General features: G+C 44.6%; 1 long non-coding RNA gene across 1 annotated transcript in view; it reads left to right on the top strand.

Annotated features, from left to right (window-relative positions):
• Positions 1-2,081: 2,081 nt before the first annotated feature.
• Positions 2,082-15,890, top strand: part of LOC148519787 (uncharacterized) — a 35,387-nt gene continuing 21,578 nt past the window's right edge. The window contains exons 1-2 of the long non-coding RNA XR_015878911.1: positions 2,082-2,099; positions 3,012-3,099. This is a non-coding gene — a long non-coding RNA (uncharacterized LOC148519787). The remainder of the gene's footprint in view (positions 2,100-3,011; positions 3,100-15,890) is intronic.

Here is a 15,890-nt window from a genome sequence, read left to right as displayed (position 1 = left end):
CATTTGGATTTGCTTTGACATGCTTTGTTCATTCTTGGTAATGATGTTTTTTTCAGTGCATGGACTAACATTTTGCCTCAGGATCATACCGAAAGATCCATGTTCCTCACAGGAAATAACTTTATAAAAAAATGTGAATCTGCTTGAATTTGTTCCAAAATGTCTGGACAAATTCGCTATTGATTTTCTTTCTGCTCAGCAGTGAGAAGCCTTGAACTATCTTAGTACAAACTTGATGTAAAACTTGCCTAATGGTTTCTTTGTCAATGTTTACCATTTCTGCTATCATTCGGATTCTGAGTTGATGGTCAATTCAAACACTTTTTCCACATTTTCATTTGTTTTTGATGTGCAAGGCCTTCCAGGAGGTTTGACGTCCTCACAACCATCACTAAATATTTTGTGCTGCTCAAACACATGTGCATGTAACATACAATCTGTCCCGTAAGCCTTGGTTAGCATATGAAAAGATTTGGTGAGAGTTTTTGTTCAATTTAACTAAAAATTTAAGTAAACATGTTGCTATACTTTGGAACTGAGCATTTGTATGATGCATGGGAAAATCACAACTTTGAATGCTGTGTGACAGCAGACTATCTGTGCGAGAGGGGTGAAACTTGCAAAACCATTTTGGAATAGTCCACGGTCAGTGTTCCTCCACTCCCTTTTAACTCACACAGTATGGTTAATTTTTTACAAGTACAATCTCATTATTTAATAGTCGCACCTCGTATCGACATAATCATAAAGAATATAAATAGTTAGACATGAAAGAGATGCCTCTACAGATTATATCACAAATAAATACAGAAGTCATCTTGAAGACACCAGCCCAATGGAACAGAGTAAGTGAGTATGTCATCTATACCAACTTTAAGGACATACTACCTAGTATACTTGTCTAGAACGTCTTCAGCTATGGTCACCAGGGAACAAACTACAGGAGTTAGAAGAGACAGGGAAATCCCATGGATGAGACCACCCAGGTCACCTTTTCCAAGAAGATCTTAACCACAGGACAGTCCCATAGTAGATGCCAGAATGTGCTCTGTGAGATACCACATTTTGGGCACTCAGGCATGGACTCACCCCCAAACCTACATAATAGGCACACTGCACACCTCAACCCCTAGGGGTCCCACATCTTCTATCCACTTGAGATTAAGGCCTGAAACTTCATATGAATGGTGAGCTTGCAAAATTTAAGAGTATAAACACGAGTCCAGGGAGGGCCTATCATGGCCAGAATTTTCTTAATTGACAAATCCTGTATTTCAGTAGAAGCATGGTGGTCGCTCATATCAGCCTAATGACATTGCACAGGTGGTCGTAAAGGGTGGCCCTTTACGAGCACCTGTGCAATGTCATTAAGCTGATATGAGCGACCACCATACTTTTTGTTTGCAGTCTTGAGAGGCATGAAGGAAGCCAGCATTGGGAGGATGTGCTGGTCCTTATAGTGCCATGTGGAGGTTTCTGGGGTACCTCCAAGGTGAGTCAGCTCTCAGCTTATACTTGTGCTGTTATTATGCAGTACATTAATTTGTAATTATATGACCCAGAGTGGGTGCTTCTATTATGTAGTAATAATTATATTGGGGTGAGCGTTTGGGAGTGGGGCCCCTGGAGTTGTTCTGGCTGGACCTTTTTCAGGGCATCACCACTTAATTCACATAAAAAAATATCTATCACTTTTCTAATTATTTGTTTATTATTTATATCATTTTAATTATTTTTCATTTCATTAACACTTATTGATTTATCTTTACACATCTATTCTTTAAACTTCACTATCACCTTTTTTCCCCTTTTCATGTGATGCTGGGGATGGTCCTTGGCTGGAATTTTTGGGGGTATCTTGCTTCTCAGATGTGAACCCCTTAATGTTAGGGACGCCAGTATAGAGAAGCCTTGACGATGAACTGGCACTTATTCATATATTTGCAAATGTATGTAACTAATACCTCTGAATCTCTATTATCATGTAGGATTTAAGTAATTTTTGTTGATATTGCTGCAGTGAGCTGGAGGGAATCTTTTTTTTTTCTGTATTTCAGTAGAAGCACCAGGAAACTGGACAGCAAGAAAGTGTCGTAGTTGTAAGTACCTGTAGAACTGGTAAGAGGGTATCCCAAATTCTAGTGTGAGTTGGGCAAATGACCCCAGCATCATTTAACTGCCCAATAGAAATCACTCCTCACCTGCCTCATAGAAATCCACAGAGCAGTAGCTAGATCCAAACCACAAGCTCCCAAGATCACAAACACCATATTCATAATACATACAGCCCAAGTTCATAAGGGAACCACTGATCTGAAGTTCTCTATCACTAAGCAGTGCCTGAAGAGGACTATGGCCTGGTGACCCCTGACCACAATAAGTGCATGTAGAGAATCACCATCAGCATCCTGAATCAGAGCCGCAAATGAGCAAGCTATGCAGTGTGATAGTAATACCGAAAGTGTGGCTCTTGTAAGATAATTCAGCTTTATGCGACTGTGGCTATTCACTCAGACCAAAAAAAAATTAGGCTATCTATTGTACAAAACTGTTTTAAAGACAGTAAAAATGGAGATTGCTGGAATACATAGAGCAGTTTGGGCTGTATAACCATTTTAACTAGATTAACGTGGCCAGTAAGGGTGAGAGAAAGTCTGCACAAAGCCTGTGATTATGTCTTATGTTAATCAATCTACTGCTTTATATTGAGGGCAATGTTTTCCTGCAGGGTGTTAGTGATTTATATACCTAGGTATTTAAAATGATTAACCCATTGCAAGGGGAGGACTATGGGGTAAGAGATAGGGCACCTACCCCTAAGGGTGTCATGTCTGAGGTTTGGAATTGGTCAGAACAGGCGTGGGACTCTGAACAAGAGACATGGGAGTCATGGATGAAGTTGGGTGGTCTGAGCCAGGACTTCCTTATGTATAATGTGAGGAGGTAGATGAACTGTAGAGGATAATGGGCCCGAAGGCGAGGACAGTAATGTAAATATCTTTATTAAACAGCAGGTTGGAGTGAGAACATAGAGATGAAGATATTGAAGAGATGGGCAGAATCGGATTGGCACCGATGATGCTGGAATACTGAGTAGAGGTAGTATGAGACTGATATTGATGAATTTAAGAACTTGATTGGTTTGAGACTGATGTTGATGAATTGAAGGACGTGATTGGTTTGAGACCAATGTTGAATATATCAGATGAGATAAATGTTTGAGAATATCAGATGAAAATTATATTTGGAAATATCGTATCCAATGTTTGGCTATATCAACTGGCACCAATGGAGTAGATATGAACAAGTCTCTTTGATAAAACCATACTGGAGTACTAGATGGAATTAGAGACTTGACTACCAGACTTGGAACTTGAATGTTACGAACTGGATCCATTCAGATACAGAGGGGGCAATTCAATTCAACGCGATGTTGAATAGCCACGGGAGGGAGCTTCCAAAGCTATTTAATACACCGCACTGCTTGGGCGCACTAAGGATTTTGCAGCGCGCCCGGCACTTTGGACAGAGAACGCCGGTTAACGCGCCTTAACACCCTTGTTAAGGCGTGATAAGCACGATAACCGGCATTCTCCAACCACACAGCGCACTGAATTGAAAAGTTCCGGAAGCTCGCTCCCGGTGCTATTCAATTCGTGTTGAATTGAATCGTCCCCACAGTACCTTGGAGCTCAGCACAAAGCTGTAACTTCAGCAGAAGCAACAATGTACTGGCAACAGGAGCAAGTCAGGAAATCGAATTTATAGAGGTGGATCCTCAGGGATTGGATGCTGTGATCAGCTGGTCTAGGAGTCCATGGCTGTGCCTATACTGTGGTTTTGGAGGGAACTCTGGCATACAGCTTGTGTACCATCATCCTGAGGAGACATGCTGTGAGCAAGGGGCTGAGGAGAGCCATCTCCATGCTTGGTGAAAGGACACTGAGCAGATGGGGCAGGAGCAGCATAGGCAGACCTCAGCACCAGCCGGGAGTGATGCACAGCATGAGAATGTGGTTTCTAGGGTCCGGAGCATGACAAATGGGATAGATACAGGACTTGTCCCTGTTAATAGTGAGCCCTGAAAAGGTGCCAAGATTATAAATCAATTGGAGGGCACTGGTTGATGAAAATTGTTAATTAGACAAGAAAAGCAACAGGACATCAACATAGAGGGCCACCTTATCTGTCCTGCGGCCTAGCGTAAAATGCTCTATCCCTTGGTGGGCAAGCATCAAACATGCTAGTGGCTCAATTGTTATAGCAAATAGAGTAGGTCATAAGGGGCAATCCTGTCTCATGCCCCTGGACAGAGGGAATGATGAGGAAATAAACCCAGTAATTGAAACCATGGTCACAGGATTAGAATACAACAGCTGTATCCATCTGATGAAAAACAGGCCTTTACCAAAAACTGCATAGTCTCCCACAGAAAGGGACACTCCACAGAATCAAAAGTTTTTGAAGTGTCCAAAAATACAATAGCTGAGGAGGACTCCTCCTCACGTAATACCTGCAAATGAGTTAGCAAGCATCGAAGAATAAATGGTGTGGACTTGTCATGTATGAATCCCATCTGGTCCGGGTGAATTATTGATGGAATTACCTGAGTAAGCAGAGTAACCAAAATTTGTCAAAAACCTTGGCATCAGTTTGGAAAGAAATAGGGTGATATGAGTCAGGAAATCTCGGATCTTTCCCAAGTTTAGGCAGGTCTAGAATGAGGGACTCAGACAAGAAATGTGGGTGGGAGAAGTGTCCCATCATGCAGACTATTATACAATTGAAGTAGTTGAAGCATTGCCACCTGGGAAGGAACAGATGGCTACATCTACATCCTCTAATATCAAAGGGGCATGAAGAAAGGACCTAGCCTCTGCAGTCAAGGGCTGTCTGACTACTGGCCAACCTGGACTAGTATAAAGTTTTATAAAATTACACAAAAACCTCAGGGGTCAGGGAAATTACTGGACCCTTCTCATTAACAACCTCCACAATGGTGGCAGGAACCCTTTCAGTTCTAGCTAGATTAAGCAGGTAACTACAGTACCTGGCCTTTCCACATGAGTATATTGGGAGTTGGCTGAAAACAAATGCCTATGTTGAGATTTTGCTAAAAGGTGTTCATTCCATTTTTTTTGTGAGGACAATCATACTAACCTTGAAGAGTCTAACCCTACTGTCAAGTAGGCCAGCTCAATGATTCTGCAGATAGTTTCCAATTCCAATTCTTTAAGCTTGAAAAAAGCTTTGAGCACAGAAACTCTTTTTAACAAGGTCCCTGCAAATGATCTTTAAATGCATCTCAGACAATATACGAGGGTGGTTCAATAAGAGGCAGCAAGACCTCTTATTGCGTAAATGTATTAAACTCATACATATACATATAATCAATAATGTGGCCTTGGTACAGATTATTTTTACACATAGTCCCCATACTTCTCAAAGCATTTGTTCCAACAGTACACCAAGGCATCTATCCCGGCATAGAAGAAATCAGTGTCAAGTGCCTGAAGCCACCATCGGTTGCGAAACACCTTCTGCCCAGGTGTTCTTCAATGGTCCAAAGAGGTGGAAATCACCAGGTCAGTGCTGTAGGTAGGATAGCCCAGTACCTCCCAATGGTAGTGCCATAACAACACACACATGCAGTTGGCTGACTGTGGCCTGGTGTTATTCTTCAGCAATATGATGCCTGTTTAAAGCAACCCAGGTTGTGATGGACAAGTTGGCGATGAATTTCATCTGCTGATGTGCCTTTTAGATGCAGACATCTGATCACAGTATGCACCTCAAAGTTTTACCATGTTTCCACCATCCCTGCCATCTTACAACTGATGTTGGTACAGTATGACTGACATGAGGTGCAGTCTGATGGTTGTGAGGGGAAGCAGTTGTCTACTTACTCTGGCCTGGGAGAAATTAGAATGAAATAGAGAACATTACACATGTGAGAGGTCTCGTTACCTTACTTATTGAACTACCGTGTTACATAGGGGCCAACCACTAATTAAAAAGAAAAAATGTTATTTCCCCTCAGATAGGTCTCAGCTCAGGTCAAGCCCCTATCTGTGTCTGCCAAAATAGATTCAGGTTCCAAATATACAGTCCACACTTGTCATCTTATTCCAGCTCTAGGGCAAGTGGACAGTGATCAGATATCCCCATAGATTTGATTCTATCAGCATTATCTTGGGCAACAACTTGCTGAACAGAGTCAGTTCAATCCTTTAGAAAATTGCCTCAGCCCTGGATGTTTCATTACCAAAGCATCCACCAAGTCCAACTCTCCCACAAAATCTGCAAATTTACCGCACCCCAGAGGAGAAGTATCAGAATCCTCATATCACCAATCTAGCACAGGTTTCACAACATTGTTTAAGGTTACCAGGCACATTGAAGGTTGAACCTGAGTTGCACATGCTGCCAATGTCTGACGCACTGGAATGATTTTATTCTGCAATGCGGATGGTTCCAGTTAGTGTGCGCACAGAGACGAAGTTGGGATTAAGGCTCACAGGTGACGTTTAGTGCACACACAAAGGTAGTCCATCATATACTGTAGGTGGTTGTGTAAGCAAACACAACTGCTCACATAGGAGGCTATACTCAGACAGAGAATCTACACCTGCCATCAGGGCTGCCATCAGTAATGATGGGGCCCAGGACTGACAAAATAGGCAGGGTCCCTCCCCTTAGGTGGGGGGGCAGTTTGTCACAGGTGGGCATCGCTGTAGATAATGTGGGTGAACAGCATGATGGTGAGGGTAAAGGTGTGAGCGCAGGGTGAGGGTGTGAGAGCAGGGTGAGGGTGTGAGTGTGAAAGCAGGGTGAGGGTGTGAGTATGAGAGCAGGGTATGAATGTAAGAGCAGGGTGTGAGTGTGAGAGCAGGGTGTGGGTGTGAGAGCAAGGTGAGGGTGTGAGTGTGAGAGCAGGGTGAGGATGTGATTATGAAAGCAGGGTGTGAGTGTGAGTATGAGAGCAGGGTGAGGGTGTGAGTGTGAGAGCAGGGTGTAAGTGTGAGAGCAGGGTGAGGGTGTGAGTGTGAGAGCAGGGTGAGGGTGTGAGTATGAGAGCAGCTTGTGCGTGTGAGAGCAGGGTGAGGGTGATAGAGCAGGGTGAGTGTGTGAGTGTGAGAGCAGGGTGAGGGTGAGTGTGTGAGAGCAGGGTGAGGGTGTGAGTATGAGAGCAGGGTGTGAGTGTGAGAGCAGGGTGAGGGTGAGTGTGTGAGAGCAGGGTGAGGGTGTGAGTATGAGAGCAGGGTGTGAGAGCAGGGTGAGGGTGTGAGTGTGAGAGCGGGGTGTGAGTGTGAGAGCAGGGTGAGGGTGTGAGTGTGAGAGCAGGGTGTGAGTGTGAGAGCAGGGTGAGGGTGTGAGTGTGAGAGCAGGGTGAGGGTGTGAGTGTGAGAGCAGGGTGTGAGAGCTGAAGTCTATGTACCTGATCAGTCTCCAGCCTCTTCTGCTCCTGCCTTCCTTCCTCTGCACCACACGCGGAGGCTGTAACTAGCTTCTCCGCCCGCAGCTGCTGCTCCCTCTCTCCCCGTCTGCTGTCTTTCTTGCACAGCCTCTCCCTGCTGCTCCTGCTCTAGCCATGCCGCTCACATTTACCCGGACAGAGAGAGGGGCCGGGGGGCAGGCAACGCATTTTGAATATAGCACTGGTTGCACGGCAATCAGAGCTTGCAGACCGGCAGACAATCAATAGCTGCAGCTGCGGCTGTTCCTTATTGGCTGCCGGTCCTCAAGCTCTGATCAGCTTGCGGCAAGCTCCAAATTCAAAATACCACCGGCACGTGTCCACTACACTGCTTCCGCTGCTACCCGGGCCCCCTTTCAGTCCGGGCCCGGGACTATAGTTCCGGCAGTCCCGCCCTAATGGCGGCCCTGCCTGCCATAGGGATGCTGCAAGTTTTTGATGGCGTGACCAATGGTGCATTTAAAAATGTACCAATTGATATTTCAGCTTCTAAGGACCCTGAATGTATGTCTCAGTACTTGCATATTCAGACACATAGAGGGGTATTCAATATGAAAGGTTAACTTCCCTGGCGAAGTTAACGTTTCATATCGGAGTTTTTTTCTGTGTAAAGGTATGGTGCGCGCGCCCACTTATCCCCGTATTCAATATCAAATTAACGAAAACGGGAAACTCCGAAGTTGGATATGCGTAATGTTACGAATTTTTCCTTAAAATAATTGTAAGACCCCCCTAAAGTTGTAAAAACATGGGGGAACACTATGGGTACCCCTGTTTTAGCCTTTAATTGAAAGTCGGGGATTTAAATAGCGGCAGCAGGTGTTTTTTTCCCGACATTGAAGAAGTGATGCAGAAGAGCACTTAGGTTATTTTTTTTCGTTTTTTTAAGTGGTCCCATCAAATTTGGGGTACATGAAAATGGGTACTAGCATATTTTGACGTCCCTAAAGTAAGTTTTTAAAAATTCTGCATTTGTGCACCAGCCGCTATAATTCTATTCTAGAAAACACCTGCCGCATACATGCAGAATAGCCCTGAACCTCTTTCCCTATTGTTTAACAATTTTTTCCCATTTTTTTTCTGCACCCCAATTTTTTAATTAATTTTTTGGGGTGTCCCTATATTTTTTTTTTACTTTTTTTGACACAGTTCTTTTTTAAATGTCAATCTCAGGGGTGCAGGCTATTTTTTTTAAGCCTGCACCCCTAAACCCCAATTCTGCACTTTTTTTCGACACCTATTCAATGGTGAAAAGTTATCACCGTTTTTTATCAAAGACTTTTCAAAACTGCGATAAGTCTTTGATAATGAATACAGTGTAAAACTAAAACAAGTGATATTAACGCAAAAACGATAAAAAGTGCGATATTAACGCAAAAAACACCCATATTGAATACCCCTCATAGATGTACTCCAGGTAAGGGCTTTGTAGCAGCATTTGCATAAAGTTGCAAACAGGCAACTGCCAATAGACAGAGACACAGATGCTGCTGCTTCCAAATCAGAATCAGCCCATATGGGAGTGTCAGGGGATAATGCAGCAAACAAACCAACTTCCTATAACTATATAACCCACTGTTTTTTATGGACATAATCTTTCCCTCAACTAAATGTGTCTCAGTTAGGCACATAGTGTCAGAGTCATATTGTCTAAGTTGTCTAAGAATGAGAGAGCAATTATCTCCAGACAGTGAGACAGTAGATGATTGCTCTATATTCAACTATATGCTGCACTTATGGTATCGCTGGACTCACATTTTTTTTTATGCTGCCCCATAGGGTTGTGGACAAAAATCAGTGAGCCCAGGGTGAGATTGGGTCATGAGGGGATCGAGTTCAGGTGTAGTTGCCGGCGTTTCAATGCTGTTGCAATGGCACTGGCAATAGAGCAGTTGCAGAACCAGTAAGTAACAATATAACGGAGAGAACTGAAAAAGAAAAAATAATCATATACAATATGCTAATGCATACATGGTATAAACATATAAACATATAAAGAGCTCACACAATGTCATGGAGTAGCATGGTATATCTGATCCAGAAAGAACTTAAGCAGTTCATAACATTAGGAATAGCATCATAGATATATAATGTACAGTATGATGAGAGATATTACATATAAACATTATATATGTAAAACATAGTTACGGAAAATATTAAGTGACATCGACCAATGGGCTGTGATTCAGAGCCGCTCGCAAGCGGCTCGATGGTTGCCCACTGTGCACGCGCCGCATCCGGCATGCGCATACGCGAGCCCCGCTGGGCGACTGAAGTTCAGTCGCTACGGGGCTCACATCAAGATGTTGATTGATTTTGTGGGCGGGTAGGGGGGATGACCAGACAAATGCAGGCATTCCCTTAGGAACGCCTGACGTTTGTAGAAGGAGTAACTGACATCACTAGTGATGTCAGTAGTGGACTTCATGCTCTATTATCGTGATGGTCTCCAGCCCGCTTGCACGATCTGTGGGCGGTCACCCACAGCTTTGCGTGTGACCAGAGTAAAAAAAAAAAAAGCCCAGATTCAGAGCAAGCGCCCACCAGCAGCGAGCGCCTTTGAATCAGGGCCAATATCCATTATTAACCAGCTGCCTATGTCCAGCCAAACTGCTGCCTCATGAGGGGATATAAAGAAATTTCACTACAGCAATTGCTGTCAGCTTAGATGGAAACAGCATAGCATAGGGTAGGTTTAATTCTAAAAAAAAGAAATTTCTTGATGAGAAGTAACTGAGCTTCCCACTCTGGAAACACAGAGATATGGCCACCATGGCATTCCAAATGGTCATTAGTATGGGCCAATTGAAGAACATCATCCAGTTTTGATTATGAAAAAACTTGGCAATGATGGTACGTGGAGGGACACCAGGTGGCAAGGCCCTACCAGGGATCTGATGATGTCTCTCCACGGAAAAGTGTAGGGTAAATGATACATTTACCCTAAACTTTGCCATTGAGAGACATCACCAGATCCCTATAAGTATCGGTCAAGCACTGCTCCAGAAATTCTTCAGGATGGGATCCCTCCTCCTTCTCTGGCATCTTTTGCTACCCACTGGTCATCTGGGACTCCAGGGTGTTCAACTGAACCTTCAACGGACTGTGAGAATCCTCCCAGGTAAAAATCTGGATCTCAGCTTCACCAACCTGTACTTGGGCCCTTTGCAAATCCTGATGTACTGTATAAGCAACAATTCAGATTCCACCTCCTCAAACCCAATTCCAATATTTACTATTTTATTTTAAGCCCAATTATTGATTTAAGTATTTGGATGGTGTACTTAAGAATAACTGAATATAATATAAAGAAATAAAAAATATTCTGGATATGAGCACTGTAGGCTAACCCAGTTTCAAATTTATTACACTGTGACTTAAAAATGATATAACAGATTTCCACCACCCATCTCCCACTAATCATCAGTGAAATGATTAGTGAAACAAAGTTAGTGAAAAAGATGTAATTAAAATGTAAAAAAGAAAGCTTTTGCTCAGTCATATCATTTTATATTTCTAATATAATATATTCTTTATTATAGCAGCAAAAATGATTATTTTCTTATGATTTGGTATCCATTCCCACATCAGGGGAGGGTCATTACCCTATTTGTTCTAATCAATATAATTATAATGACATATTAGCCATACATTAATTCTATGAGACCCCTTTGTACTCTGTCTGGGTATGTGGTGTTTATTATGCAGAGCACTGTGTAGTATATTTTTTTAATAATAAGGAAGGTTAATATGTCATGCTTTGTATGCTACCGCTAAAATTCTTATGTGGCATTACTGGCAGTATAACAGCTCCATTCAATGCTGATCATGTTTTTTTATCAGATTTAATGGCTGACATAATTTTACATATGTATAATAGCCGTCATAATGAGATTGCAGTGTTAGGACGTGGTTAATAGCAGACAGATTTTTCTTGTGTCTGCTCATAATATTTCTTTCTGTTTCTATTTGCCACAATGTTATGAATAGTTTGTCTCAAATTGTTTCTCTTGAGTACACAGAAAGGATATACATTAATCCAGAGATGTTTTATTTACTGAGATTTTAAGATTCAGTCTGGGTCAGTGTTTGATTAAATATGATGCTTGGTTTCACTGTACTTTCTTTAGGGCCTGATTCAGCAGTGATTGCAACTGCGATTACGTCCGCGATCAGATGATTGTTGCGTTCTGAGCATGCGTATGCATTGCAGTGCACGAACACTCCACTGCTATCGGGACTGCAATCGCAGTGACTAGGCAGACCCATCGCAGAATGAATGACAGGAAGTACCATTTGGGGGAGGTGAGAGGGGGTGGTCGGCGAAACACAGGCGTGTCAGTGAACGACGTTACAGGGGCGTGCATAAATTAGCCACTGTGATGCCATACACAGCTTGTGTACTCACTGGTGCGATGAGCCAGACTTTGTGCAAGTGTGCATGAGGCTGAGATTGTACTCGATGTTACCAATGGTTTCACAGTCTTGCTAAGTATTACGGATGTGTGTAAGGTAAGGTGGGCATCCTTATGTTGTGCTGCAATGGCATAGCGATCGCAGACATTAGTATATCTTTGTAGTGAGACTGCATGCATAATCGCTATTGCGATCGCAGCTGCGATCCGTACTGAATCAGGCCCTTAGTATTTAAGTTTATATGACTGTTCAGACCCTCTGACTTTCACATTTTCTTTCGTAGTGGATTTGTTCCCCTCTGGTGTTCTCTTTCACAGCACCGGATCCTTGGAGGACATATTTGTGAAAGTTACTGGCAGGAGCTGTTTGAGGAGTCAATGTTGCAACCAGTGATGATGGTGCAGAGATCTGACCCACCAGAGCATGAGTATTGATTGGATAATGTTAGATGTACTTAGAGTGTGTTAGATGTGCACCTGCATTTTCTTTTAAATGGTACGATAAGTCTCAGCATGGTAGCACCTCTTTTTAAGTTTAATATTAGGAAGTGTAGTCCAGGACCTTTTCATCTGCTTTTATGTATATAAAGTGATTTTTAAGGTAGACACTCCTTCGCAGGGCCGGATTAATAATGGGGCGGATGGAGCTCCAGCTCCAGGCCCACCCATCAAAATAGGCCCACAGCATCTGCTGTGCTGCTGTAAACAGGAAAAAAAATTCCTGTTATAGCAGCCCGCAAGTGGCCATCCGATGCAGCCCACCCCCGTGCCTGTCTGTGAGCCGCTAACAACCCCCGGCCTGGCCGCGGCAGATCAAAAGCCGCCGCCGGCATGTAGTGGTTACACGTGATGTTATGGCAGCGCAGTGGAAGGCTTCTCTCTCCTTGCGCTGCATACACACCCCGTATGACATCACAAAGGTGCCGCCCCGACATCCACTTCGCTGTTGCTGTTCTAGTCGGACCAGTACAGCACAGCAGTCACTCACAGGCAGCTCCGTGAAGATGGCTCTGCAGGTTGTCTGAGTCTCCTGACTGAGGTTAGTCGGCCCACCGGGAATCTTCCCGCTGAATCTATCGGCAGGGTGATTTTTTTTTTATATATCACTTTTTTTTTTTTTTTTTGCACGCTGGCACTTGGACTGAGCAGTGCCATTCTGTGAGCTCTCCACTTGGGGGCCAGCATTTCTAGAGTCGCCTGGATAGCCACTCCCCAGGTCACCACCACTGATGCCACTTATCCGGTCCACTTCTCCCTTGCCCCCGCACGTGGTGAACGGCAGCAGTGTGGAGATGAAGTGCACCAGCTCCAGGATTTACCTGCGCACCTGTGGAGTGTGGACCTGCCTCTGCCATCGACAACTGATCCGCCCAATGGTCAGGTGGTCCCGGTGAGTGGAAGGAACTTCCACCTCTGCTGTCTGCACCTGCGAACTTCTGCTGCTGCTGCTGTGTAAGCCTTGGCTGCCATTGTGGGTTATGGTAACTCGGCAGTGATCGTCTGTGGAGGGTCCCGACGGCCACTGGTCTCCGCTTGTCTATGTCTCCCCACCTGCTTTTGAGTGGACCTGCATAGGCGTGCAGCTTCATCTGCACCCTGCCTGTCGCTTCAATCATCATGGCCTCTGTGTGTTGCCGTCACTGCCCCCATACTCTGTACGGCGCTAATCCCCTGCTTTGGTCATCTGCCGGTGTGCACGGATATCTCTGGGCTCCACATTGGTCCCCCTCTGACTGTATCCATCTGGCCTCTTGCTCCTGCTGTGGGATGTTAACTTTCTGGCCTTTGGCTCCTGCAGTGCTCTTCTCCTGACTCATTTTCATCTAGTCTCCTGTAGACAGTTCCTGCCTGATGCCTGGAGCTGTGATCCTACACCCCATCTAAGTTATTTTTCAATCCCTTACTTACCCTGCTATTGTGTCTACCCATCCCCTACCCCATGAACCTGCTTCCTTGCAACTGCCCCCCCTGCACCTTGCAACAGTCATCCCTGCATCTTGAAACTGCCTTCCCTACAACTGACACCCCTGCACCCTGTACCTTCCACCCCTGCATGCTGTACCTTCACCCCATGCATCCTGTAACTCCCACCCCTGCACAATGTAACTGTCCCCCTGCAACTAAAAACCCCCACCCTGTTACTGCCCAACCTAATCCCTGTAACTACCTACATACAACTGCACCCCGCACCCTGTAACTGCCGCCTCGCACCATGTAACTGTCCCTCCTCTGTGTGCGGCCATGCTACCCTGTCCCTTGTGAGGAACTGCCACTCCCCCTCCCTGCGACTGCTGACACCTGATGCCCCTCTGCCCGCTCCTGGTATATAAAGGGTGGGAGCTGACAAGGAGCTCCCAGTAACTCCAAGCCCAAACCATGCACATCCCCAGCTTCCAGAGCTGGCATCTGTACCTGGCCTGCTTCCTGCTCTGGAGATGCCTGTCCTACAAGAACAATCCCAGCAAGATCCTGTACCCTGCACAGCTGGTCAAGCACTCAGTGCCGGAGTCAAAGCAGCACGGGCAACCAGGCCAGGAATGGGAGCAGGCACCCTGGCACCTCTGCCATGGACAGGAGCAGTCTCACTGGGCACTCACTGTGGCATGCATTCAGGAGAGGCATCACCAGAGCTGGATATAGATTATTACAGATAGATTAGATAGATAGATAGCTTTAAATATCTATATCTTCTAGAGAGAGAGGGGCCTATTCGTCGTAACTAAAAATTCTCTTGAGGTAATTAGTTTTAGAACTCACATGGAGTTCTACCTAATTACCGGAAGAATTCATCATTCCTCCTCTCCATAACTATCTATTCCGAAAACTGTCATTTTTGCGATGACAGCTTTTCTGGAAATAGATGGTTTTCCCTCTCTACACTAACTTACCGCAGCTGGAATCTGTGCTGCGCACGCACTGTTACATCCATAAAACCAGCGCATGCGCAGCACTGCCTACAGCTGCGGTAATTCTGTCCCCATCAACCATCCCCCCTCCCCCCTCAACTCACCTCCCCCCTGTCCCCACTTACTTGGCCGCTGCAGCCGCCTCAGGCTCCGTCTGCTGTGCTGACATTGTGTTCTCCCGGAAGAACACAGTAAAGTTTAGAAAAAAATAAAAAAAAACATTTTTTTTTTCTGAACTTTACTGTGTTCTGCCGGGAGAACACAGTGACAGCACAGCAGACGAAGCCTGAGAAGCGATCAGAGTGATGGAGGGAGCCGGCGGAGGACCTGCCCAGCTGACAGCAGGGAAGTGTAACCCGCTGTACGCCACCTCAGAGTGGCGTATAGTAACACCATCAAATTCCGAAAATACATAATTTTCGGAATTTGATGAATAGCCTAATTTCTATATCCCCATACTAATGTACGAGAAGTGTGGACATTTACGCAGGCAGATTTAACCAGGAGATATCAGTGATATCTCCTGTGTTAAGTACAGTATCTTCATGAATACTAAAATAACGGTAATTAAGAAAAATGTCCTTAAAAATGTTATTTGAGTGTTGATCAATAGGCCCCTGAGAGTTGTACATGTGTATATAGTGGTGCTTTACAACCTTTCATGTAATAATTGGTGCAATAGTGAGATATCATACACATCATGTGTACTCAATTTAATTATAATTCACTTTTTTTTTAATTTACATACTCTTCGATTAGATAGATAGAAAGAAAGATACTGTAGATACACATACATAGTGATGTACTGTACTCTGGTTTTGGTACCCCGCCTACAGGTGATTTGGAGCCACCCACATGAGGCCACTTCTTAAAAAATTTCCAGGGCCACTTTTAGTTCTCAATCCGCCCCTGAACTCCTGTACTAACACTAATTTATATTCCTTCTAGCCAGCACCGTAAGGAGGGCGGTGCGACTAGTGCCGTCGCACAGGGCAGAGAGCCCTGTGGGTGGCATTGTCACAGCCCCATAGCTCCAGCATCTGGCTAGCAGGGCGCCTGGAATGGCACAGACCACACCCCTATATCAGTAGC

Source organism: Taudactylus pleione, unplaced genomic scaffold (assembly GCF_031769625.1).
Source record: "Taudactylus pleione unplaced genomic scaffold, aTauple2 ptg000183l, whole genome shotgun sequence".
Lineage (NCBI taxonomy): Eukaryota > Metazoa > Chordata > Amphibia > Anura > Myobatrachidae > Taudactylus > Taudactylus pleione.
Note: the sequence above shows the minus strand (reverse complement) of the source record. Positions and strands in the feature narration are given on the sequence as shown.